This window comes from Mus musculus, chromosome 18 (genome assembly GCF_000001635.26).
Source record: "Mus musculus strain C57BL/6J chromosome 18, GRCm38.p6 C57BL/6J".
Taxonomy (NCBI): Eukaryota; Metazoa; Chordata; class Mammalia; order Rodentia; family Muridae; genus Mus; species Mus musculus.
The window spans coordinates 59,962,137-59,987,094 of record NC_000084.6 but is presented as its reverse complement, the minus strand read 5'-3'; positions in this window follow the sequence as shown (position 1 = coordinate 59,987,094).

Genomic DNA, 24,958 nt, shown 5'->3' with positions numbered 1-24,958 from the left:
AAGATGGCCTAGTCGGCCATCACTGGAAAGAGAGGCCCATTGGACTTGCAAACTTTATATGCCCCAGTACAGGGGAACTCCAGGGCCAAAAAATGGGAATGGGTGGGTAGGGGAGTGGGGGGGGGGAGGGTGTGGGGGACTTTTGAGATAGCATTGGAAATGTAATTGAGGAAAATACGTAATAATAAAAAAAAAGAATGGATCAATTCATATTATTTTACATGACAACTGCCAGTTGAGCCAGCACCATTTGTTGAAAATGCAGTCTTTTTTCCACTGGATGGTTTTAGCCCCCTTATCACAGACTAAGTGACCATAGGGGTTGGGTTCATTTCTGGATCTTCAATTCTATTCCATTGTTCTACCTGTATGTTGCTGTACCAGTACCATATAGTTCTTATCACAATTGCTCTGTAGTACAGCTTCAGGTCAGGCATGGTGATTCCACAACAGGTTCTTTTATTGTTGAGAATAGTTTTTGCTATCCTAGGTTTTTTGTTATTCCAGACGAATTTGCAAATTGCCTTTTCTAATTCTGTGAAGAACTGAGTTGGAATTTGATGGGGATTGCATTAAATCTGTAGATTGCTTTTGGCAAGATAGCCATTTTTACTATATTAATACTGCCAATCCATGAACACAGGTGATCTTTCCTTCTTCTGAGATCTTCTTCGATTTCTTTCTTCAGATACTTGAAGTTTTTATCATATAGATCTTTCACTTGCTTAGTTAGAGTCACACCAAGGTATTTTAAATTATTTGTGACTATTGTGAAGGGTGTTGTTTCCCTAATTTCTTTCTTAGCCTGTTTATTCTTTGTTTAGAGAAAGGCCACTGATTTGTTTGAGTTAATTTTATATCCAGCTTCTGCACTAAAGCTATTTATCGGGTTTAGGAGTTCTATGGTGCAATTTTTAGTGTCACTTATATATACTATCATATCATTTGCAAATAGTGATATTTTGACTTCTTCCTTTCCAATTTGTATCCCCTTTATCTCCTTTTGTTGTCTAATTGCTCTGGCTAGGACTTCAAGTACATATTGAATAGGTAGGGAGAAAGTGGGCAGCCTTGTCTAGTCCCTGATTTTAGTGAGATTGCTTCAAGTTTCTCTCCATTTAGTTTGATGTTGGCTACTGGTTTGTTTTAGATTGCTTTTATTATGTTTAGGTATTGCCCTTGCATTCCTGATCTTTCCAAGACTTTTTCTAGGCATAATTTCCCTCCTTTTGTTGGAGTTTTCCCTTTATTATCCTTTGAAGGGCTGGATTTGAGGAAAGATATTGTGTGAATTTTGTTTTATCATAGAATACTTTGGTTTCTCCATCTATGGTAATTGAGAGTTTTGCTGGGTATAGTAGCCTGTGCTGGCATTTGTGTTCTCTTAGTGTCTGTATAACATCTGTCCAGGATCTTCTGGCTCTCATAGTCTCTGTTGAAAAATCTGGTGTAATTCTAATAGGTCTGCCTTTATATATTACTTGACCTTTTCCCCTTACTGCTTTTAATATTCTGTCTTTACTTAGTGCATTTGTTGTTCTGATTATTATGTGTCAGGAGGACTTTCTTTTCTAATCCAATCTATTTGGAATTCTTAGGCTTCTTGTATGTTCATGGGCATCTCTTTCTTTAGGTTAGGGAAGTTTTCTTCTATAATTTTATTGAAGATATTTACTGGCCTTTTAAGTTGAATATCTTCATTCTCATCTATACCTATTATCCTTGGGTTTGGTCTTCTCAATGTGTTGTGGATATCCTGGATGTTTTCAGTTAGAATCTTTTCGCAGTTTGGATTTTCTTTGATTGTTGTGTCCATGTTTTCTATGGAATCTTCTGCATCTGAGATTCTCTCTTCCATCTCTTGTATTATGTGACATTCTTCACAGAGATAGGAAAATGTCCTAAAATTTATGTGGAAACAAAAAAGAAACCTGATAGACAAAGAAATCCTGGAAAAAATACAATTCTAAAGGGATTAGAATACCAGGTTTCAAGATAAATTACAGAGTTATGGTAATATAAGGAACATGGAACAAAATCAGATGTGAATATCCATGTAACAAAATAGAAGATCTTCCCTAACTATACATCCAAAGAGTTTATAGATAACAAAGCAACATCAACAACAGAGAATAATAAAAGTCCTCCAAATTTAAATTTACTATGGAACTGAGCAGAGAGTTCTCAAACAAGAAATGATAGTGTGTAAAAAATATATTAAGGTGATCAATATCTTTAACAATCAGGGAATTGTAAATTAAAACTACTTTGAGGTTTCATCTTGGCTTTCAGGTTTCAGGATGGCTATGATCAAGAAAACAACTGACAATTGGTGGTAAAGATTTGGGAAAAGAACAACTCTCATTGTTTGTGGGATTGCAAAATGGTGCATTCCTCTGGAACCAGAGTGCAAAAGTGTCAAAAATTTAAAAACAGATCTGCCAGATCACCCAGCTATACTTTTCCAAGGAGTCACCATCCAATTCTACAGATATTTGCTAGTCATATTCATTGTTGTTTTTTTTTTTCATAATAGCTAAGTAATGGAAACAAACTAAATGTCCTTTGCCAGATGACAATGTGCTACATATACACAATGGAGTACTATTCATTAGTAATGAAAATGAAGTAATTAAATTATCAGACATCTGGATAGTACTGGAAAATATTGTACTAAGTGAGGTAATGCAGAAAGACAAGTTGTACTTGTTCTCTCTGTTTTGTGGATCTCAGCTTTGAATCTTTAGATGTGAGCATATAACCTGATGTAACCACAAAAGCCAGGAACATAAAAAGGGACCTTGGTAGAGGTGGAAAAGGAGCTCTAGAGAGGGGCAGAGTCAGACATGGGTGTTATGAAGAAGGAATGGGGAAAATGAGGAAATCATTAGCTGGGGAGAGGACAGGAAGGAAGGAGTGACAAATGACAGTAACTATGTTTGAAAAGCCACAGGGAAACATTATTTTAAACTTTTACTTAAGATGCATATATAACATATATGTAGTCTAAATGGAGTTATACCACACAGGGTGAGCCAAGAGTCACAAACCAAACCACCACCACCACCAAGCACATGCTGCCAGACATGGGAAACTAGTCTTCAAGTTGACTCTCAGAAGGGGTTTCAAGAGATTCCCAAATCAGCAGTCTATTGCCACTGTACTTGGTTGACTCTCAGAACCTGAAGGCAAAGCCCTGTTGTTCAAGACATAGCACACTTTGGACACAGGTCTTGGAGGAATAAACCTGGAACCAACCTGGAAACCTCATTCAAGAAGACTAGCTCTCCTAATATTAGAAGGTGCTATGTAAGCTCCCAAGGGAGAAAAGCAATAAGTAGTGCTATTAATCCTGTCAAAATTCAAATAGTGCTATATTGAGACTTTTATCTAGGGTTTATCAGCAGATGTTCAATTGGACTTATGACCCTCTAGTCTACTGCCATGGGCTGGCGAAGTCACAGACCCTAGAGGAGAACCTACTGCTGCCATTTTCTTAAACAAGCATATTTGAACAACTGTATTCTAAGTATTTACTCTTATATGCAGAGAACGAATGTAACTCTCAAAGATGTTTCTTTTTGCCATGTATGGAGACCATTCCAGAGACCCACAACTGGTCAAGTGCTAAGCATGAGTGACTGGTGTATCAACCCCCATGAGGTAGATCTACAACAACCTCTAAACCCAAGGATCTGGGAACATCTCATCTATCTTTCTTTCACACTCCAGGCCCACTTGCCCAGAGATGACATAGCACACAGTAGATTAAGCCTTTCTACAACAATTCACTATCAATAAAATGCTCATTAGATATGCTCAGAGGCCAACCTGATGGAGGCAATCCCTCAACTGACACTCCTGCTTCCCAGTCATGACAAGCTGACAATAAATCCAAGCCATATAAACAGGTTTTGAATTTCTGCCATTTTATTGCTTTCTCTGAGATATTAGTTTGGTTTCTATGTTCAGTGGATTAAGGTAATAGAGCAAGACATCAAAACTGCCCCTCACAGCATTCATTTAACAAAGTTGTCATCTCAAATCAGTGGAAAAAAAAACATAAAAGATTTGACAAATAGTTTTGAGTAAGTTAATTATTTATAAGGAGACAAATAAGATTATATTTTTGACTGTACAGTAAGTAAATCCTATGTAATAATCAGCTCAGCCAACCCTAAGTAATGAAAGTGACTGTAAAAAACCATATGACTATCTTTATGAATTCAGTGGCATAAAAAGTGTTAAATAAGGCACAGAATGGCCATAGAAAAAGGGCTGACAAATCTGATGTCAAAGTTACCCGGTTCTTTGTGATGGAAAGACATCATGAATAACAGACCTTGTAAATATGACTCAAGATTCATACCTCATCTCTTATCTCAAGCATGGTTTACAGTAAGAAGATGGGGTAGGAAGCAGAGCTTCATCAGACATTAGTCTGCTGGTACCTTGGTCTTGGCTAGCCTATTTTCTATCCTAATAAAATTATTTTTATTGTTAATAAGTTTCTTGTATTACAAGAGCCTACATAGATTAAACCAAGCTAAAGAGGAAAAATGTTAAAAACAGGAAAAAAAAAAGCTATGAGTTTTGCACATAGAGATTAAACAGTAATTGGTTGCTTCTTAGGGAGGAGCTGAAATGTGAGGTAATAAAAGGGATGTTTAGCTTTATGTACAACATTACAATATATGGTTTTAAGAAATAATGTGTTTATTACTTACTTTCTATGTATGCTACATAATTTTTCATATTTCTATATGGAGTAAATAATTTACATCGCTATATGGTTTAATTAATGGACTATTAATTGATACCCCATTTCAATAGTTCTTCTTTACATATGTCCTTAAGAACATTCAGGATACACTTCAAGAATGGAAGTAGTGGCTTACCCGTCTTCCAAAATGCCAGCAAAAATTTATATCCTAAATCAGTGTTTGTCTGTTCTAGTTTTCTACATTACTTCCTGCAAATAATAGACAACTTACTAAAAATAAGAAATATGACAGATCCATAGGAACATGGGGAAAGTATCACTTATGGAACAATATACACAATGACAATTCAATACGAAATTATGCATGCTCTCATTCACAATTGTGAATGCACAAACTATAACAATTGTTGGAATGGAAGAGGTCTTAAGTCATCTGTTCAGCAAAATTTTTTACAATGTATTTTGGGATTTAGAGGAAGCATGCCAATATGCCTTACTATCCAGTCAAGTGAGACAACCATCTAGGTTTTTGAAATTAGAAAAAGATCAGCCTAACTCGATGTAATAGAGAAATGGCCTATGTTTCCTGTACTGAGAAATGAATAAATGTCAACCAATCTCCACAAGTAAACTATAGCCAAGCCCTGTCAGCAGATTACATCCAATAGAGTTTCCATAACCATCCTGCTACCATTATATGTGTGGAAGCAGAAACCCAGCCCCATGCAAAACAAAACCTGATATTTTAAGGATTGGAAAATGAAATAAACAAAAATGAATTGAACAGGAGACATTGGAATCATGAACTAGTATGCAAGTCTTAGAGCACGATGCTGTGGTTTGGTTATGCCTAGTGCAATAGTGTTGAGCAGTGGTGGTCATGGAGGTTCTTCTTTCATGGATGAATAAATGTTGTTATAATATATAGTAGGTTGCCATGGAAATGGAGTACTGATTGAAAAAAAGAATTGAACTTCTTTTCTTTTGCTTTCTTATGCCCTCTGTCCTTCATCATGGAAGAGTAAAGCAACAAAGCTCACTAGATGCATGTGTCTCGGATTTCCTTTCTGTATAAAGTACCTCGTTTTTATTCTGTTAGAGTGAAAACAGAGTAAGTCAGTGATGTGCATAGAGTGTTGTCAAGTTAGGTTGAAATAGCACATCACATGATGAAACTAGGGACAGAAGTTTAAGTAGTTTTTTTTTGTTGTTGTTGTTGTTTTTTAGGAGGGAGACAGAGAAAGAGGGTGGGGGGAGAGAGAGAGAGAGAGAGAGAGAGAGAGAGAGAGAGAGAGAGAGAGAGAGAGAGAGAGAGAATTCTAGATGAGGTTATACAACTCATTTTTATAACTAATGTAGGCACTCTAAGAAGGATATGCACATATGCATATACCTAGGAAAATCATAGTTTAAAAATGCAGAAAAGTTCAAGAACAGTCAAGGCATTTTTGAGAGTGAACTTGAAACTAAAGCAGTGCTCTCAGGTTTTGCTACATTAAAGAAGACCTTGCAAAACTGTCTGGGATCTTTTGCTTGGAAGGACGACCTAGAGGTGAGAAATAGCAATGAGTTAAAAACAAAGGGGTGGGGAAAGACCCCTCTTTTATAAATGGGTTGTAAAAAAAATTACTGAACATAATTGTATTGCTGTGTTGTATTCCAAAGCATTATGAAGGGGATGAGTAATCTGTAAATTAAGAAATCAGGCAACATTGACATCTCAAGATTCTATGTCTATCTTGTAGCTTGGCTTATGCTGAATGAATGAAATGAGCAAGGTTTGACCTCAAGATACCACTTATCAAGAAGGGAGACTGTTGGGTTTTAGTGTTGTGTTTGGAGAATGGTTAAGAAAAGGAACACAACTTTTCTTCAGTTCTATTTTGCTGTAATAAAGTTTGTGGCATAGCTCATTCATTGAGGAATAGGGACATTGGATTTAAAATTTTTGAAATACAAGTATAATATTGTAAACTATTTGTGATTGGAAGACTTTGGGCAATAAACTCTTGAAAGGGGAGCCAGAGTTTTTGGAGGTCATTTCTGCTGCATGGTTGTAGGATATGTATAGGGTCTAGAAAATTTTAATAGAGAAGAAAGCAAATTCCAGAATATACGTTCTTTATCATTATTCTCATCCAAGTAGCACTGTAGAACTGAGGGTGTTCATAGGATATAGTAGGTACTATGCACCCCAAAAGGCCCTGATAAAGAAGGAAAACTTGCTTTGTTAATATTGTCTTACCAGCACAGGATCCTCCTATCAGTTTTCAGTCATAGATAATGAAGGTTAAATCTGCTTTGTGGTGTGTAATACACAATTTGTGTGATAATATCATAAAACAATTTTGCGCAACTGTACTGCAACCAAGATCACATAAGAATTATTTGTTTATATACCCTTGTACATATGCCCCTTCAGATTGGGATCTTTTATTTATTTTTTATTTTATTATAAATTTACTTAGATAATCTTTTTTTTTTTTACAGTCCAGTTGTTATCCCACTCCTATTTTATTTCTTTGGAATAAATTCTTAACCTTGAAATATGAAATAAAATAATTGAAGTGTGAAGTGGTTTGAGTATGCTTAGCCTATAGGAAATGGCACTTTTATAAGATATGGCCTTGTTGCAGTAGGTACAGCCTTTTTGGAGAAAGTGTGTCACTGTGGGGGTGGGCTTTGAGGTCCTATGCTTAAGATCCATCCAGGGCAGAGAGATACTCCTCTTGGTTGCCTGTGGAGGACCATCTGTCCTGGCTGCAGTTGACTCTCAGCTCCTTCTCCAGCACCATGTTTGCCTGGATGCTGCCACGTTTCCTGCTATGATGATAATGGACTGAACCTCTGAAACTATAACTAACCCAATCCCAATTAAATGTTTCCCTTTATAAGAGTGGCCTCAGTCATGTTGTCCCTTCACAGCAATGAGACCCTAACTAATATAAATTGCTTTTAATTTTAGTGGATGATTAAAAGATGAGTTCCTTCTTGAATATGTACACAGAAGTGTCTACTTCTCTACAACCAGAATTGTGGTTATGGCTCTTTTCAATTGTACTAGTCTAACAGTTGTGAAGTGATGTCTCAGTGCCCCAGTGTTTGAATTTCCTACTCATGAATATGATAAATGCCACCTGATTCTTATTCTGAAGATTGAGTTTGAAATTTGTCAGTCTATTACCTGTTTTGTTATATGTGACTGAGGAGCAAAATTAACCAGTTTTTAGTACATACTGCTAACTTAAGCAATAAGTTCCTTTATTGTTTTACTGATCATTGGAAATGACAATTTAGTATGGCAGTGTGTAATAGAAAAAAATAGAAAGTTAAACACTATGACACCTTGAATTCTTGTTTAGGAAATGTGGACTTCCATATAGAATTTAGAGGCCTGGTGAGCTGGTTGGTTACTGTCAACTTGAAATACCTAACATCATTTAGGAAGAGGGAAATCTAACTGAACAATTGACCCAATCATATTAATTTCAGGCTATATATGTTAGGAATTATCATGATTAATAATTGATGTGGGAGCCCCACACATAGTGGGGAAAACACCCTGGCCAGGTTGGCCTGGGCTATAGCAGAAAGAGAGGGAGAGAGAGACATATACAGAGAGAGACAGAGAGAGATGATGGAGAGAGGTAGAGAGAGACAGAGATACACATAGAGATATAGAGAAGAGAGGGGGAGGGAGTGAGGGAGGGAGGGAAGGAGGGAGGGAGGGAGGGAGCAGATAGCAGAGAGCATAGAACACACCTGTAAGAAATGTCCCTCTTTGACTTTTACTCCAGGCCCCCAACTTGAGCTCCTGCACTGATTTCCCTCTGAGATGAACTATTTACCTGGAAATGTAAACTAAATGAACTCTTTCCTCCCTCAGGTTGCCTTTGGTCATGTATTTCTCATAGCAACACCAACTAGGTCACCTGGAAAGGTGAGATCTGTGTAGTGTGTTGTAGACAGGTTCCTTTCACTCTACAGAGGGTTCATTAAACTCTTTGTAATTTATGACATCAGTCAAGAGGCTAAGATGAGACATTTAAAATAGTGAAAACTAGGAAATCTCTCCACTCTTATGATACTTTCATTAATATCCACATCTAGATCTCTGTCACTATGAAAAAAAAAAACACACTCTCTTTGAAAAGGGGAGCAAAATGCTTAGAGGATAAAGAAAGGCAGTTAGAAAGATGGCTGGGGAGTGCCTGAGAAATCCATTACTTCAAAATGAGAATGCATATAGTAGCTTCTTCAGTGGTTCTTCAGCAAGAAGAGAGTAGCAGAAGCATCCCAGAGAAGGTCATAGAAATGCCATTTAGAGGCTTTAAAGAACTCCGAAGTGTAGCATCATATAGCAGATTCCTGAAAGCTGACCATGCAGGAATCACACTGTCTGGTGTTAGAGCACAAAGTGCTTTATCTCATCTGTGACTCTCAGGAAGGAGGTGGGCATTCCCTCTGTGAGGGGCCTCCCTTTGTGGGTAATCAGTGAATTCCATCAGAGAGTCTACAGCAAAGGGTACTTCATTAGTCTATTACTCAAGCTCTCTGTTGTAGATGTACTTATCACAGTGAAGAAGATGCACAGAGCCAAACAAATGGAGCTCTCTCACTCAAGGGAGATATTGAAGTTTTTACTAATTAGATTTGCTTTTAGACCTTTCACACATATACATAATGCATACTGACAAATCTCACCCCCACCCCTCTCTCACCCTGTTTTAGTTTCCATTCTCATCACATATATCTGCCTAGGGTTACTATCTACTAACTTTGCTCTCTGACTTACTGAGATTAACAATGGCAATCTGCAGGACCACACGTTTGTGCTTATCCAGTGGAGCCTGGTGGGTTCAACAGGAGGAGCACAACCTGAAGATATTGATTCCTCCACTCCCGGAATCTATCCAATAGTTTATAGGTAAAAGTCAGGGCACTGAGAGCCCCTCCTTATCTTCTTGACTGATTGCTGGAAGGGCTGCTTTTGTATGTGCATAGTGAAGTTAATGACAGATGGTATGAGCACAGAGTCTAAAGAACTGGCATTTTGCATTTCCTTACCTTACACTTCTCAGGCCCTCTTTCTCCCTGTTCCCAGAGACTTAGGGGTAGGGAGGGAGATGGGGATGGATGATAAACATCTTGTTAGGGGAGACACTGACAAGCCTTTCTTAGTTTTACATCATGGGCAGCATCTTGTAATCCCCCACTGTTCATTTTTTAAGTTTCTTAGATTAATCACAGGAACACCATTAGTCTGTGGCCATAGTAGAGATTTAGAAGGTAGTTTGCTTCAATATGAGAAGGCAAGGCTGATTCCATGACAGGCTTCAAATTGGCAGTTAAGGAGATTAGGCCTAAATCTCTGTTTCCAAGAACTGGGCAATTCCAGGCAAGTCCAGGCCTCAGAAGCTGCCCTGACACCTGACCTAAGACAAGATCAATGGGTCAGCAGCAGTTTCCAGACTCCCTCAGCTACTTCCTCAGCAACAGTTTCCAGACCACCCCAGCAAGTTTCCAACCCCCACATCCTGAGGGTGGAATGTCTGTAGAGATGGACTCAACAGATTAACATAATGTCACCTACCTTGGAATTCCCTATTGTGCTTTAAATCAGGCCTGCTTGCTCACTCTGTTGTCTCTCTATTCTTGTAATGGGAGACCGCATCATGCTGAACTTCTGCAGAATGAAACACTCTTTGTATTTACATACTATCTGAGTCCAGGGTGCCATTTTTTTGTGATCATGGACCCTTACAAATGTAAGCTTAGTTAAACATCAGTACTAAGTTCTTCCTGGCCCTATGAACTTCTCAGAGAGTATAATATATACTCCATGCTGTTATGCTAAGAGAAGGACTATTTTGACCACCTGGAAGTTCTAATTCCTTTTTGGAAATCGGGATTGAATCTTCTTCCTTTTTGTTCCAAAGAAAAATGTGTCATAATGAAGTCAAACAAATTCACTTAACTAACAACCTTTATAAGGACATACAGTGGGGACTTGGGAGGCAAGATTCAGAGATGAGAAAGAAAATCCTCTTTTTGTATGTATGTGTGTTTCTTCAGATGCAAGGGGAAATCCAGAGTCTAGCCCAAAAGATATGGAATAGCCAAGGGTTGAGTTTTGCTGTCAGTAAAGGTCATCCTAATCCAGACCATGTATATCCTCGTGCGTTTATAAATAGGGATACAGGCTGAAACACAGGAAGAGAACTGTTGAACTGTTTTGTAAACTTAACTTAGTGAGAAGCAGAACCAGCTAATACTAAAGTTGTTTAATAATAGCCTGCCCCTCTTCCACTGTAAACCAGTCCTAAACACCATAGCCCTGGGTGTTCACTGAAATCTGTTCCTCCCCCAAGGCCCAACATCTCATTGTGGTTGAAAGTGCTTTGGCAGCCCTGTAGAGCCACCAGGTGCACTAGACATGGAGCAGAACTCTGCAACAGTGTTCTCTTTGTTCAGCACTATTGAATTTCCCAGCATAACCTTAGTGTCTCAGGAAATCCTTCTCAAGAAGTTATTTCCAGCCTGCAGCCAGTGGTTTATTCCAAAATCGTCTGAATGAGCTGAAGAGTTTCCTCTGGTCTGAAGTTGCTTGTCCTGGCAGACAGATGTCTGATTGCTTCTTACTTTCCACACAGTTTGTCTCTGCTACACAAGACTTAAATGTCTCTCATCATTGCGTGGCTTTCCCCAATGTACCAAAATAATGAATTCAGTAGGAAACAGTTCTTATCATAATGCTCCTCCATAATTCTTCTGATTGTTTGTTTTTTAACTTTTTTTTTTTGTTTGTTTTTTAGCATAGCGATGTTATTTTCACTTGCGTCACCATTATGGGTGTTTCTCTGATTTCCCATGCAACCCTTGGCATCAATTTCAGTCTTACTGTTTGAAATCTCTTGGAATTTGAAGCAAAACCACAGTGGAAACTGACTTTGGCAAGCATACTTTTCACATAGGCTCTTATTTTTCCTTAAAAGGTGTCTAGGGGCTGGGATAATATGATGCTCTGGGCAGCGCAAAGCCCTCTCAGCAGGTGTGAGGTATGCTTAAAGACTGAACACCAGGCTCTTCAAAATTGAAAGAACAGGGGCAACCTAAAGGTTTACTCAAAAACCAATTATTGTCTCTCAGCTTCTGGAGTTCACCAAACAAAGCAGGTAGATCTTGCCTTGTGGAGGACATATACAGGTAATTTCTGGCACATCTGGGGTGCAATAGCACAGTAATTTCTTTAAGAACATTCTCAGAGTTTTATTAGGATCTTCACAGCATAGTACTTGTAGACAAATATTATCGAATGTGTTGATTTTGCTAATTAGCACTTGAAATATTTTCCATTCAAATTTCGCTTAAATCTGTGTATGTATTTCTGACTCATGCATTTTCCTTTATCCACCTATGATAGCTCAGAAGAGATATCCAACTGATTCTTTTAAAGGAAAGATCCTTTTAAAGGGTTACAGGCCACCGGTGGAGTCCCTCAGGTTCCTGTAAAGTACTCCTGATGGATGCTACTCCTGAGAATCCCTTAATAATTCTTATCTCCTATGGTTTTCCCCCATCTCCAAAGTGTTCTCAGGCTTTTATCTGCACTAAGTAATTCCATCACCACTTTGTAGAAGTGTAGAAGTACTTTGCTCCATAAGTACTTTAACAGAACCTTGCTTCTGTCTGTGGACTGTTCTCTTTCTTGGTTTTCGAGTGAATGCTGTGTATCCCTCTAGAGTCAGTCATACCAGCTTTGGGAGGGAAGGTCATGATTCTAGGCTTCTGAGAATCACTTCCAAACTCTCATCCTCCACTTTCCTTAAAAAAACAACAAACAAACAAACAGACAAACAAACAGCAGCAGTAACGACATCCCCAAACCATTCTACTCTAGATACAGTCTTCCTTCACATGATCAATGTTGACTGACAAGGGCTGTTTGCTAATGCACCTTGGAATCTTGCTCACAACTGCCTCTCTGCCCCAAATCACACCCTTAAACTGAGCATCCTTAGAGTTCACAGGGATTTCTAACCAGCAAAGCATCTCTTGATTTCCTTCAGGTGAGAGAGAAGCTTATGTTGCCTTTGCAAACCAGCTGTACATCCCCTCAACTGTGTTATAGGCACTGAATTCTCTGCAGCGATTGCTTTACTATTGGTTAAGTACTCACTATGTGCCAAGACACCAAGCTATAACATTAGATTTATTGTTTCATTTAACTCTGGAATCAACTCTATGAAGTAGATGTTACTATAGTCTCCATTTTAATGAGAAGGGAACTCAGGCTTGAAGGGTTGAGTAAATTGCTTAAGCTTAGAAGAAGAAAATAATATAGCTTATTAAAATATAATAAAATCTGCTCCAAGATCAAAGTTGCAGCCATCGTAGTATCCACAGTCTCCCCTCTGGCCCTGCTTCCTCCCTTTCATGCTCTTTCCTTCCACCTCCCTCAGGCTCGGGTGAACTTTTCCAACTCCTTGGTGCTTTTCTTTCACACAAGTGGCTTCTCTCCATTTTCATTTTTCCTCTTGTCTGTTGTCCTTTTCCTAAACCAGCCCTGAGAGTCTCTAACCACTCTATAATATAGGTTGCTGAACATCTTGTAGAAAAAACACCAAACTGTACATAAGGCAAAATTTGCTCCCCTACCTTAGTATACAATCAAAGTGACTCTTCATTCTGACCAACAATCTTCTGATATAAACCTCAAGTCCACTGACTAACAAACCCTACTTCAGTCAGTGTAGAGATCCATTCTCATTCTTTTTTCCTGAATTCCAAAGGATTTACATATATTAAAAGGAAAGAGGATCTTCTCTTGGGGTTTTCAGAAAAGCCCATTATTACACTGAAATTTTCTTGTTGCAGGATATTTGATCACACTGTGAACCCCGAGATTGTGTTGTTTCCTAGAAAAAAAATTGTTTCTAGTTGTGGTGTGGCACACATCTTTAATCCCTCTGGCTGGAATACAGACACGCCCTTAGCATACACTTTTAATCTCAAACAATGAATGTAATGTTGTTAGTTTGCAGAAGGAAGCACTCTTGTTTGAAAGTGATGCCTGACCGAGTGGCAGACAAAGTGATGAATAAGAAAACGATTTAACAAAAATAGGATATGCCCAACAGTGAAGAGAGCAGAGAGGAAGGAGAGGCTACTTAAGGAGCAGTTCAGAGAGAGGGGGGGGGAGAGAGAGAGAGGGAGAGAGAGAGAGAGAGAGGGAGAGAGAGAGGGAGAGAGGGAGAGAGAGAGAGAGACAGTTTTATTGGCAGTTTTATAGAGATAGGTTCAAGAGAGAACAAGCTAGGCACGGGTAAAGACAGAATGACCCAGAGAGTGAGAAAGATCCAGAAGATTAGAACAGATTGCTAGAGTTGGTTTGAAGTCAAGCAGAACAAGTCAGGAGAGGCTAAGGGAGAAGCAAGATTGAGTCTCAGTCCTCTTAGAGAAGAGTTTGAGCCAAAACAGCTGAGTTGAATCAGCCAGCCAGATATCAGAAAAAACAACAGCAACAAAAACCAAAACAAAACAACAACAAAAAAACAACACCAAAACCAAACCAACCAACCAACCAAACAAACAAACAAACAAAAAACAGGAAAGAGTAAGCTTAGTCATCAGTAAGTCTCAGAGGCTGAAAACATTCTTGGCCTAGATAAGATTGTATGGTGACTAGAAGCTTCCAGGACTGAGCCTAAGTTAGCAGACAAGGACAGTAAGCTTCAGAGACAGTAGCCTCAGAGATGACAATTGGATTGGTAGGATTAAAGGTACTGTTAGATTTCCTGGTTTGAGTTGGTTTGGGGCAGATAAAGGAGGTACCTAATTCATCCTCCTCATTACTTTTCCCAAGATGCCTTCGTATTTGCTACTCTCTGGGTCATTGGTATACTGGAGAATCCAGCTATACCTCAAGGGATGTGGGCACATTCAGTGACTGAATGATGTCTGTACAGCCAAGCATCTACACAGACTCTATCTCATTGTGCTGCCAGCAATTACCCACCATGCCTACTCTCTCTGATCCATGGTGCACTTGAGAGCACTCTGTCAATATCTTGTTTATTTCATTTGTATCAGTTCTCTGGGAAGTTGTCAGAGAGACACTTGAGATGGAGGGAGAGTATTAGGCTTCCATATTCTCAGATCTCTGTGAGTCCTTGTCTTCTTTGTCTACCTTGCTTCCATGTTTGGACTCCATCACTAAATTCTATTGATTTTGTTTCATACTCATCTCTTCATCTTAAACCTGGCTCCTAACTATCATTCATACTCTACTGGTAGTGACTCCTAATTGGTCCCATTGTGTCCTCCAATCATTGCAGCACTTGCCTTCTAACATCCAACTTCTGGGTTGATCCTTCTCTTACAGCAATGTTCTCAACATATCATACCCAAAGCATTCATCTTCCATTATAGAGACAATCATATAGCTTGTAAAGAATTTTTTTCTTTAATAATCTAAATGAGAGGTATCATTTCCTAAAAATGTTAACTAGCCCATGGTCATTGTACAACATGATGAGTTTCATTATGTCATTTTCATATATATGAAGATTATTAATTTTTCTCATGTTTACTCTCTTTCATTCCTTCTGCACCTTTCCTTGTTGCCTAGCATTCTTTACTTTTCTTAAAGAGGACCCTGGGGATCTGGTTCCTGGTAGACAGTCTAGTCTCTTCAGCCACTTTGGGGTTCCCACCATGATGTGTTTAGGCATTTTCATAAGCTCTCTTTATCCTTACCTTCCTTCTCTCTCCTGGTTCATCTACCCAGCACTTATCTATTCCCAATGTCTCAAGTTAGAGCTCAGTCTCTTCACTTCCTGATAGATCTCATCTTTTGTGCTTCTGTATGCTCTCAACAGACTGCCTCCCCAACTCCATTCCTGACTGTGAGATCTTGGGAGTCAACCATCATGTCAGAGTTGATTATCAGGAAGTTTTTACAGGCAGAAGCAGATAGAAACTCAGTAATTTAGAGCTTCCTCTTTTTCAAAAAGAGGAAACAATGCAAATGCATAATGCAAGAGAAAAATGATTTTAATTTTTTACAAAGGCGTTCATATATTTAATGACAATCTTTTGTCTCTGAGGGGTGATTTTTCCCCCCAGAAAATTAGTGTGCTAACTTCTGCCATAGAGCCTTTACATAAATATCTTTATAATGAGGTCCCTCAGTATAATTAAAGTAGTAGGATTGATAAAGCTTCACATTAGCAGAATGTGGAACTACTATAACTTTAATCCATTCTTGATGGCCATATAAATTAATATAATACCTTAAAAACATTTTTAGTAATTTCTTAATATTGAGCATGGGCATAACAATTAGAATTTTCCCCTATTTCAAAAGTGTGGGTGATGATGTTCATATTCCTATCTTACTTGTAATGTTCCCAAACTGAAAATAATCCAGGTATCCATCCTCAGTACCATTGGTAAATATATCACACATGTACATACATTGAAATACTATACTGTAATGACTGGTTTGTACCTATGCAAACACTCATGGCTGATTATTAGAGCTATTTTTATTTATATCATTAACTTGTGTCTGAAATTAAGATAGTTGTAGTTTTAGAGGAAGGACTGTGATTGGGAGGGGCAGGAATTTGGGGCTGTTATGATGTTCTATTTCTCACCTAGATGGTAGCTTTATATCATGGTTACCTTGTGGTAGTTCATATTTTATGATGTGTGTACATTTATGTCTATGTATGTGTATGTAGTTTAATGAAAATATAAATAGTAAATAAAGGCAAATTTATGGCTTGTATGTAGATCCACAGGAAACGTGATAATAGAGATGCAGAAGACATGCACATTTACCCATGATTCGTACATAAGCATACAGGTTTTACCATCACAATGACAACATTTTGCTTCTGGTGAGTGCTAGAGGGTCTTTTCTATTTTCAAGTTAACTGGAATAATAGTACTCAGAATAGAAGATTGTTAAGTTATCTTACCTACAGCACTCAAATACTTTTCTAGTCCCAAGTCCCAAAGTTTTCTACATTCTTCCAGAAAAACCCAGCACAGTCAGGCCTGTCACAGCAATAGCTCACTCACTGGTACCTGCTTCTTTCTTAATTACTTTCCTATTGCTGTGATACTATCACCAAGGCAACTTATAAATGAAAGCGTTTAACTTGCTCTCATGCTTCCAGAGGCTTTGAGTCTATGATTGTTATGGTAGAGGACATGGCTGTAGGAAGGCAGACATAGTGATCAAACTGTGGCAGAGAGCTTACATCTAGTCCATAAGCATGAGGCAGAGAGAGAGAGAGAGAGAGAGAGAGAGAGAGAACTCGGAATGGTGTGTGCTTTTGAAACCTCATAGACTTGCCCCCTTCAACAAGGCCAAAACTCCTAATCCTTCCAAAATAGCTTCACCAACTGGGGACTAAGTATTCAAATATTGGGACCTGTAGTAGTTTAAATATGCTTGGCTAAGAGAGTGACACTATTAGGAGGTGTGTCAAAGCTTTGAGACCCTCCTCTTAGCTGCCCATGCAACAATCTTCTGTTTACCTTTGAAATTAGATGTAGAACTCCCAGCTCCTTCAGCACCACACCTACCTGGGTGTTGTCATGCTTCCTGCCATGATGATAGTGGACTGAACCTCAGAACCTGTAGGCTATTCTCAATTCAATGTTGTCCTTTATAAGAGTTGCATTGGTCATGATGTCTCTTCACAGCAATGGAAACCCTAAGATACCACCACAGACATCAACTTGTATTATAGAATACTTGCCCTCAGTGTTCTTTGCTGCTTTAGTCACAATAGCCAGGAAGTAGAAGCAGCCTAGATAGCTAGCAGCTGATGGATGGATAATGAAAATATGACACATTTCTATAAAATGATATTCAATTGTTAAGAAAAATGAAATTATGAAATGTTCAGGTAAATAGATGGAGCTAGAAACAAATCATTCTGAGTGAGGCTCCAGATGCAGAAAGATAAATATTTCATGTAAAAGTTTTCCCTTTCAGGTTAATGTGTTCATTGATCTTGCTATTGTTTTGGCCCAATTTATATAGACATTTCTAGGAGCGACTCTTTCACAGCAGACTTCTTGGGATTCTGGCTCTTACACTTTTCTTTCTTATTCTGTAATGGTCCTTGGGCTCTTTTAGGACTGGGTTCGTCACAAACTGTTGATCTCTACATTGAATCCAGTTGTGGTTTTCTGTGATGGCCTCCATTTCCTGTAAAGAGAGGATTCTTTGACGACAGGTCGTAATCCATTTAATCCAGGAAAGATGGCTCCCACAAAAAGATGGTTCTGGGCTGAGGGTCTGGAGCTAGGCCAGAAAAGATGATTTGTGTACCCTTTTCCCCATCTCCCTATTCTTTTCTCTTTACAAAGTGAAGAGCTCAAGATAAAGTTAAGAGGAAAATAATCATTTCAAACATTCATAGGGCATGAGAGAGTCAAACATGACCAAGAGGCCTCTGAGCCTGCTCCCTTACTGTTTACACTACATTATCTCTGTGGACTTCAAAGAATAGACACATACATTTACTTTTCTCGTAGATTTTGTTTCTTAATGCAAATGTAATCTCTGAAATAAAATACTCCTGAATGAACATCCTTAGAATCTCAGATTATCCTTACTCAACATTACCTTTCTCCAGGGACCTGTTTTTACTTCTCTTGCTTAATACTACCCTGCTAGTTTGCCTTAGGGTTTCTTTTTCCCCTATAGATTCTATAGGAAAAAACAGAGACACACATAACCATTATTTGTTGTCCTATAGCTAGTGGGCATCAAGATGCCAGCTATACCTGTCTGTTACTCTACAAGTATCTGTGGAATAAACAATAAATAAGCTATCAAATGTCCTCAAGCCATATGTCTCCTATTAAAGTCAGTCTTGATAGAAAGGGGGTAGGGAAGAGAATGAAGTCCAGTCTTGTGTTTCGAGCACTGTGGGAATTCTTGATGCAGAACACTAACAAAGTTGAGTGATTGCCACCTGATAGGGCTTTCAAAGAAACAAGAATTCAGAATACCAACCTATCACCAGACACTCACAAAAACGCAGGTGGAAACTTATGAGTGAGTGTCTTAAATTCTATGTATGTTCTTTCCATTTACTCAAGAGATAATAATGTTATTATTCTTTTAAAGTTAGATAACCAAGTTAATGAAATATGGGACTGTATGTTCATAAAAGTAGCTATTATCAAAGGATTCCTGAGAATTACATTGTTGAATAAATTACATTCAGTGTAGACGGAGATCATCCGTGACTAATCTAGGTCTGCTTTTCCACATTATTTCTTGATTTATTTTCCACATGTCCACCAAAGAAAATAAGCTCTCCTCCTGAGTGATTGTGATCTATGTTTTAATTCAAAACAATTTCTTTGCATTCCAACTGAGTAGTTTTTATAACAAGAATAGGATTTTTTTCATTCAGTACAGCACCGTTGCTATTAACAATAAGAGACAAGACTGGTGGCCTTCATGTATATTCTTGTGCTTGCATGTTATAAAATATTTTTTATAACACCTAAAGAACAAGGGCAAAGAAATATATCTGTCAGCTCTACTCTTGCCCTTTAATTCTACTTTACAATTTTACTGTTTGAGACTCTTTAGTGGAGCCCAACGTATGACCCCAGTCCATACAGAATAGAAAACATATGCTCCCACTTATTGACAACGTTGTTTAACAACAGCAGCCAGAAGTAAACTGAGAAGATAATTGGACTTGCCATGTAAATACTAGCATGAAGAATCTCACAAAATGAATTAAAAGCAAAATCAGCAAACAAAACATCCATAAGAAAACATTTCCTGTAGCAGGTGTTTGCCCCAATCTAAAAAGTCAATAATGAATAACCCTGCATTACAAGGAGACTGGGTTTTCTGATCAGAGAGTGCATTGCATAGTTGATTAATTCTGCAATGCATGATCAGTTGTCATGGAGATGAGAAACTGAGAAGCAGGTGAGGTTACTCCCTGTATGGCATGTGACTGATGGCTTTTCAATGTCAAGACTTTCTTGGATAAAGCACTTCCTTGGATCCATGAGGCTGGTCTCACAGGACAACTCTTTGGAACATTGCATTGGTAAAGTCCTGAGTTAGAACCAAGGATTTTTTTTTCAAAAGAAACAGTTGTTTTTCACAGAACGACCCAGGCTGCACATTCATCCAGATGGATTCCAGTGAGGAATATTAACTATGCATTTTTAACAATATGAACACAACTTTTTTTTTTTGGTTCCCAGGACTCTCTCAAACAGAGTGAGAAACTCTTCTACTGTGTTTCCCTCACCATGGAGAAATATATATGACATTACATTGCCTGAGATAAAGTCCTTTTTTTTTTTTTTTTTTTGCAAAGATTTTATAGCAAAGATACCACACATCTTCTTTGGGCTTTTTGCCATTTTGTCAACTCAGCTTAGACATGTAATATTTGTTATAAGGCTAATATTCAAATCTATGTATTACTTGAGTCATTCAAATTTGTTTTAAGAACAATTGAATAGTACTTGTTCCTATGTCTTCTGGCATTTTAGAAAGTCACCACCAAAAGGTTAATTTTTGAAATAACTTTTTCAGTGTAAAGCTTCTAGATGTTTGTTTTGAGCAAATAAATCCAAACTTTTCATTAAACAAACACCATGGAAACGTCCTTCTTTTAATGCATATCAGCTTCTTGGATTAAATGCAATTTTAACAATTGGTCTTTTTGTCAAGTAATTATCCACATAATCATCAGTTGATAAGACCAAAGACTGGAACTTCAGGAGTAAAATTCTGGTGAGGGAGATTGGACTTATATCATCTCTGACCCTGGGAGGAGACATGGCATTCAAACTACTAACAATCTACCATTGTTTTCATAGCTGTATGGTAGAGCAAAGACATACTGTGGTGATTTGAATGCAGAATGTCCCTTATGGGTGTAGGTACTTGAACACTTGGTTTTCAGTAGTTGGTAACACTGTTTGTAGTTGGAGGATTAGGAAGTGCAGCCTTGCTGGAGGAAGTACATTACTGGGAGTGGGCTCTAAGGTTATACACCCTTGCCCCATTTTCAGTTTGTTATCTTGGCTTTGTCCTTATGATTGAGGATGTGAGTTCTCAACTTTCCCACTCTGTCCTCCATGCCAGCTACTTGTGGCTATTCCTTTCTTGGAATCACAAACCCAAAGCAGCTCTTCCTTTAGCTGGGATGTCTTAGCACAGCAACAGAAAACTAACTAATATATACACCATTGATCCTTCCTGCAAGAGTCCCTGCAAATGGCCTTGTAAGTTAGTGGATAGGTAAACATCCCCTGAGAAAGCTATCTATGCTGGACGGAGCCTTTAGAATGTAGTATAAGAGCATTCTAAAACTCAGATTTACAGGACAGTCTTTGTGGCCATTGTCCACCCTCACAATAAACATGTACCACTCTGTAATGGGCCCTTTGTCTATTGTCTGCTTTCAACTCATGATGGTGTTCCACTTTGCTCCATGTGCCTTGTCTGAGTAGTTTTGAAGAAGATCAAAACTGATGGAGATGAGAGGAGGGAAGAAAAAGAGTCTTGTGACACTGATTTTAATGTATGTCTTATTCTTAGTTTCTTTTCCTTTTGCTATGATAAAAGAGCCCCTACAAATGCAATGTAAGTTTACACCAGCTTACAATTCAAGGTCCAGTGCATTATGGAGGGCAAATAAAGGCAGCAGGAGCTTGAGACCATGTTATATTTATAGTCAAGGGACCAAGGGATACTACTGTTATGTGTTCACCTTTTATAGCTCTATGCCTTGCTCAGGGGAATGGTTGTCCCTACAGTTAAGGTGGGTCTTATCACATTAACCAATGTAATCAAGAAAATCTGCTAGAACCATGAACAGTGACCACTTTCTTAGGTGATTCTAGGTCCTGCCAAATTAACGTCAACAGTCAATTTGTCATGCCACAACATAAGTGGGTCTGTTTTCTCTCTTTTCCTCTTAAAATTTTTAATTTTACTGCTTCTCCTCCACATGGTTTAGAGACAATCATTCTGCTTCAGCCATCCAAGTGCAGGGATTGCAAGCATGTGCCATCATACCTGGCTCTAGTGTATAAATATATATATATATATATATATATATATATATATATATATATATATATGCAAATTATTTAAAAATGGATTAACTTGACTTTGCTCCAATGTCTATCACCATGGCATGAGGGACATATATTTACTTAGTTGGTAGGAAAAAGCCTGGCCAATGTGAACATTAGCTAGATTGAATTTCTCTGTTCAATTCACAAATGTGTGTCTACAGCGTTAGAGAAAAACAAAAGACAAGAAATAAAAGACATCATAATAGAGAAAAGTATATATTTGCATATACTTTTCACATATAAGTATGTTACACAGTAATGTTTAGTAGGCTCACAAAATAGTGAACTGAGTTGTTCTTTCACTTAGAAGGGTTGGTAAGAAAATTTTCAGTGATATGTTTTATAAAGTACAGGTTATGGTGAGGGATTTCCCCCCACCCCCCAGATATCAGCCATGATCTAGTGTAGAATGAAGTTTATTTAGGAACATGAGAATTGGGATTGTAAAGGGAGTAGAGGCAGAGGAGGGAGGAAGAGAGGGTGAGAGAGAGAGAGAGAGAGAGAGAGAGAGAGAGAGAGAGAGAGGCTGGCTGGCTGGGAGGAAGGAGAGAGAGGGAGAAAAGTGTCAGAGTGAGAGAGAAAAGGGTCAGACAGAGTGAAGGGAGGCCAAACAGTCCCTTTTATAGTAAGCTAGGCCAACCTGGCTGTTGCTAGGTAACTGTTAGGCAGAGCCTAGAAGGGATGCTAACATGCTAACAGTCATGATGGGAGGACAGAAAGACAGACTAGCTGTGCAGGCCTGTGGGTGTGTATACATATGTGTGCTTGTTCCCTATATGCTCACGTTTGGGAAAGATTGAAAGTAAAGCCTTTGGAGTGCAGAAGAAAGCAAAACAAAACTAGGCAAAATGCAACATTTTATATCTACTGAGTGAAAACTGATTAAACATTAAAATTTCACTTCTATTTAAACTTTCATTTTTGACTGTTGGATTTCACAGGCAGTGTAGAGACAGGAGGCAGAAAGAGACCAGTCTGACCACAGCAGACAGGTCTGCTGTTTATTTCAAAACAGCAAGGGACAGATCCTCTCTTATGGGAAAGGAGTGCCTGTGAAAGGAGACTGAAGCACATGAAGAGACTGAAGCACATGAATCTATGGGGGCTAAGCCTATTTAAACCACCACAGTCACCTGATCCCATATTGATTTTAGGCATATGTGCTGATTTAGGAGACAACAAAGAAGTAGGAAACATTCTAGCATCCTGACCACAGGTTAAGGCATTCTTGGAACTACTTCTTTAGGGTTTCTGACCCACTTGATCAGCTTCTATCTCAACTGGACATGTTCTCATCCTCTGGACATGCTCATTGAGAAACCTCCCGAATTGGTTCAGAAACACAGGTTCTATGGGGTAGCAGACTTCCAAGCCAGCATGTTCACGGATCTCCTATGCATATACTCTTGCACCTCAGCTTACCTTCAGCTCCACTAAACTTTTGACTAGATTTTCCTAACTATAAAACCCTGAATTCACTCCAGAAAACTTTCATTACCTCTTTGAGATGTCTTTTATAACCCAATAATGCCTTTCTTAAGTGCCTGGGAGCCGTTCCTTTAAAATGTAATAATGAAGAAAAATGGGTCTCTCTATCTCCCAGTTCTGTGGGGGAAGCAAGACTGGAACCCTTACAATAGGCATCTGGCCTGCTGTCAATTACGTGGCTCAGCTGCACTGGCCACACTCAGCAGTCTTCCAGTACTTTTGCATTAGCTGAGAAAAGCATTTTCAAATGTTCATATTTGACGTTTCAGAGGAATTGTGTTCCGTTTTTTCCATTGTTGCGGTAGACTTCAATATAGACTTCCTTGATATTTTTAGCAGGAGTCCAATGCAATGTCTGTTTTACAGAGGGTAAGAAAGAAACAAAGAAACCAACATCTGCTTGAATATGCAAACTGCTGTCTAAAAGCACAGCAGGGACCTGAGTGCATCCTGAGGTTGTACATGAACACTGGCCTCTTGGGGACTCCTTTGTGCTTCACAGTTGGCTAAGACAAATGGAGCCTGTGACAGACTCTGAATCTGAGAGTTTACTTGAATATAAGAATACCAGACCACCCCTCCCACTGGATATTCTTTTAAGACAGCCTCATCCCAGTGTCTCACACATAGTTTTCAGGTTGCTTCTGGCGGAGCTAACTTTCAACAAAAATGCCAAATAGACCTAGAAAGTGAAAAACAAAAGGATAGTCCTAGCCAGGTGTGGTGGCGCACACCTTTAATCCCAGCACTTGGGAGGCAGAGGCAGGTGGATTTCTGAGTTCAAGGCCATCCTGGTCTACAAAGTGAGTTCCAGGACAGCCAGGGCTACACAGAGAAACCCTGTCTCAAACAAAACAAAACAAAACAAAACAAAACAAAACAAAACAAAACAAAACAAAACAAAACACCAAGAGGATATCCTGGGCAGTGGTGGCACATGCCTTTAATCCCAGCACTTGAGAGGTTAGCCTGGTCTACAGAGTGAGTTCCAGGACAGAGCCAGGGCTACCTTTTTATTCCTTCTCCTTTTCCTCCTCATCCTCTTAACCTCCTTCTCCTCCCTTCTTTCCTCCTCCATCTCCTTCTTCCCCTGCCCCTTTCCCCTCCTCCCTCCTTCTATTTTCTTCTATGATTTTTGAGTTACTGTTCCATGGCTTCTGAGAGGCTCCTCTAGACTTGCTCTTAAAATGGGGCCATTTAGTGCCAGACTTGGAACAATGATTCGTACTGTGGGCTAGAAAACTTAATCATAAATAAAGGAGCTAATTAGTACCCTGCCACCAAAAGACAGGATTTATCATAGCATGAAGCACTGAGTTTTATTCTGCATTTTCGGAGCTGGCTAAACTGATCGATGGCAGCTGATCACAGTAGTTAGTGATAGCTAGAAGCCTCATTGAATAACCTGCCCTAGAGAAGGATGGTTGGAATTATCTTGTAGCTTCCACAAACACACCAACAACCTTTGCTTGTGTATGGTTCTTTAATGTGAAGACCTCTTTGTCCTTTTCTGCCCGATTTCCTTTTCAGAATTTCTTGGCACACTGCAGCTTTGGCTAAGCAGGACAATGGTAGATGTTCTCTTCTGGA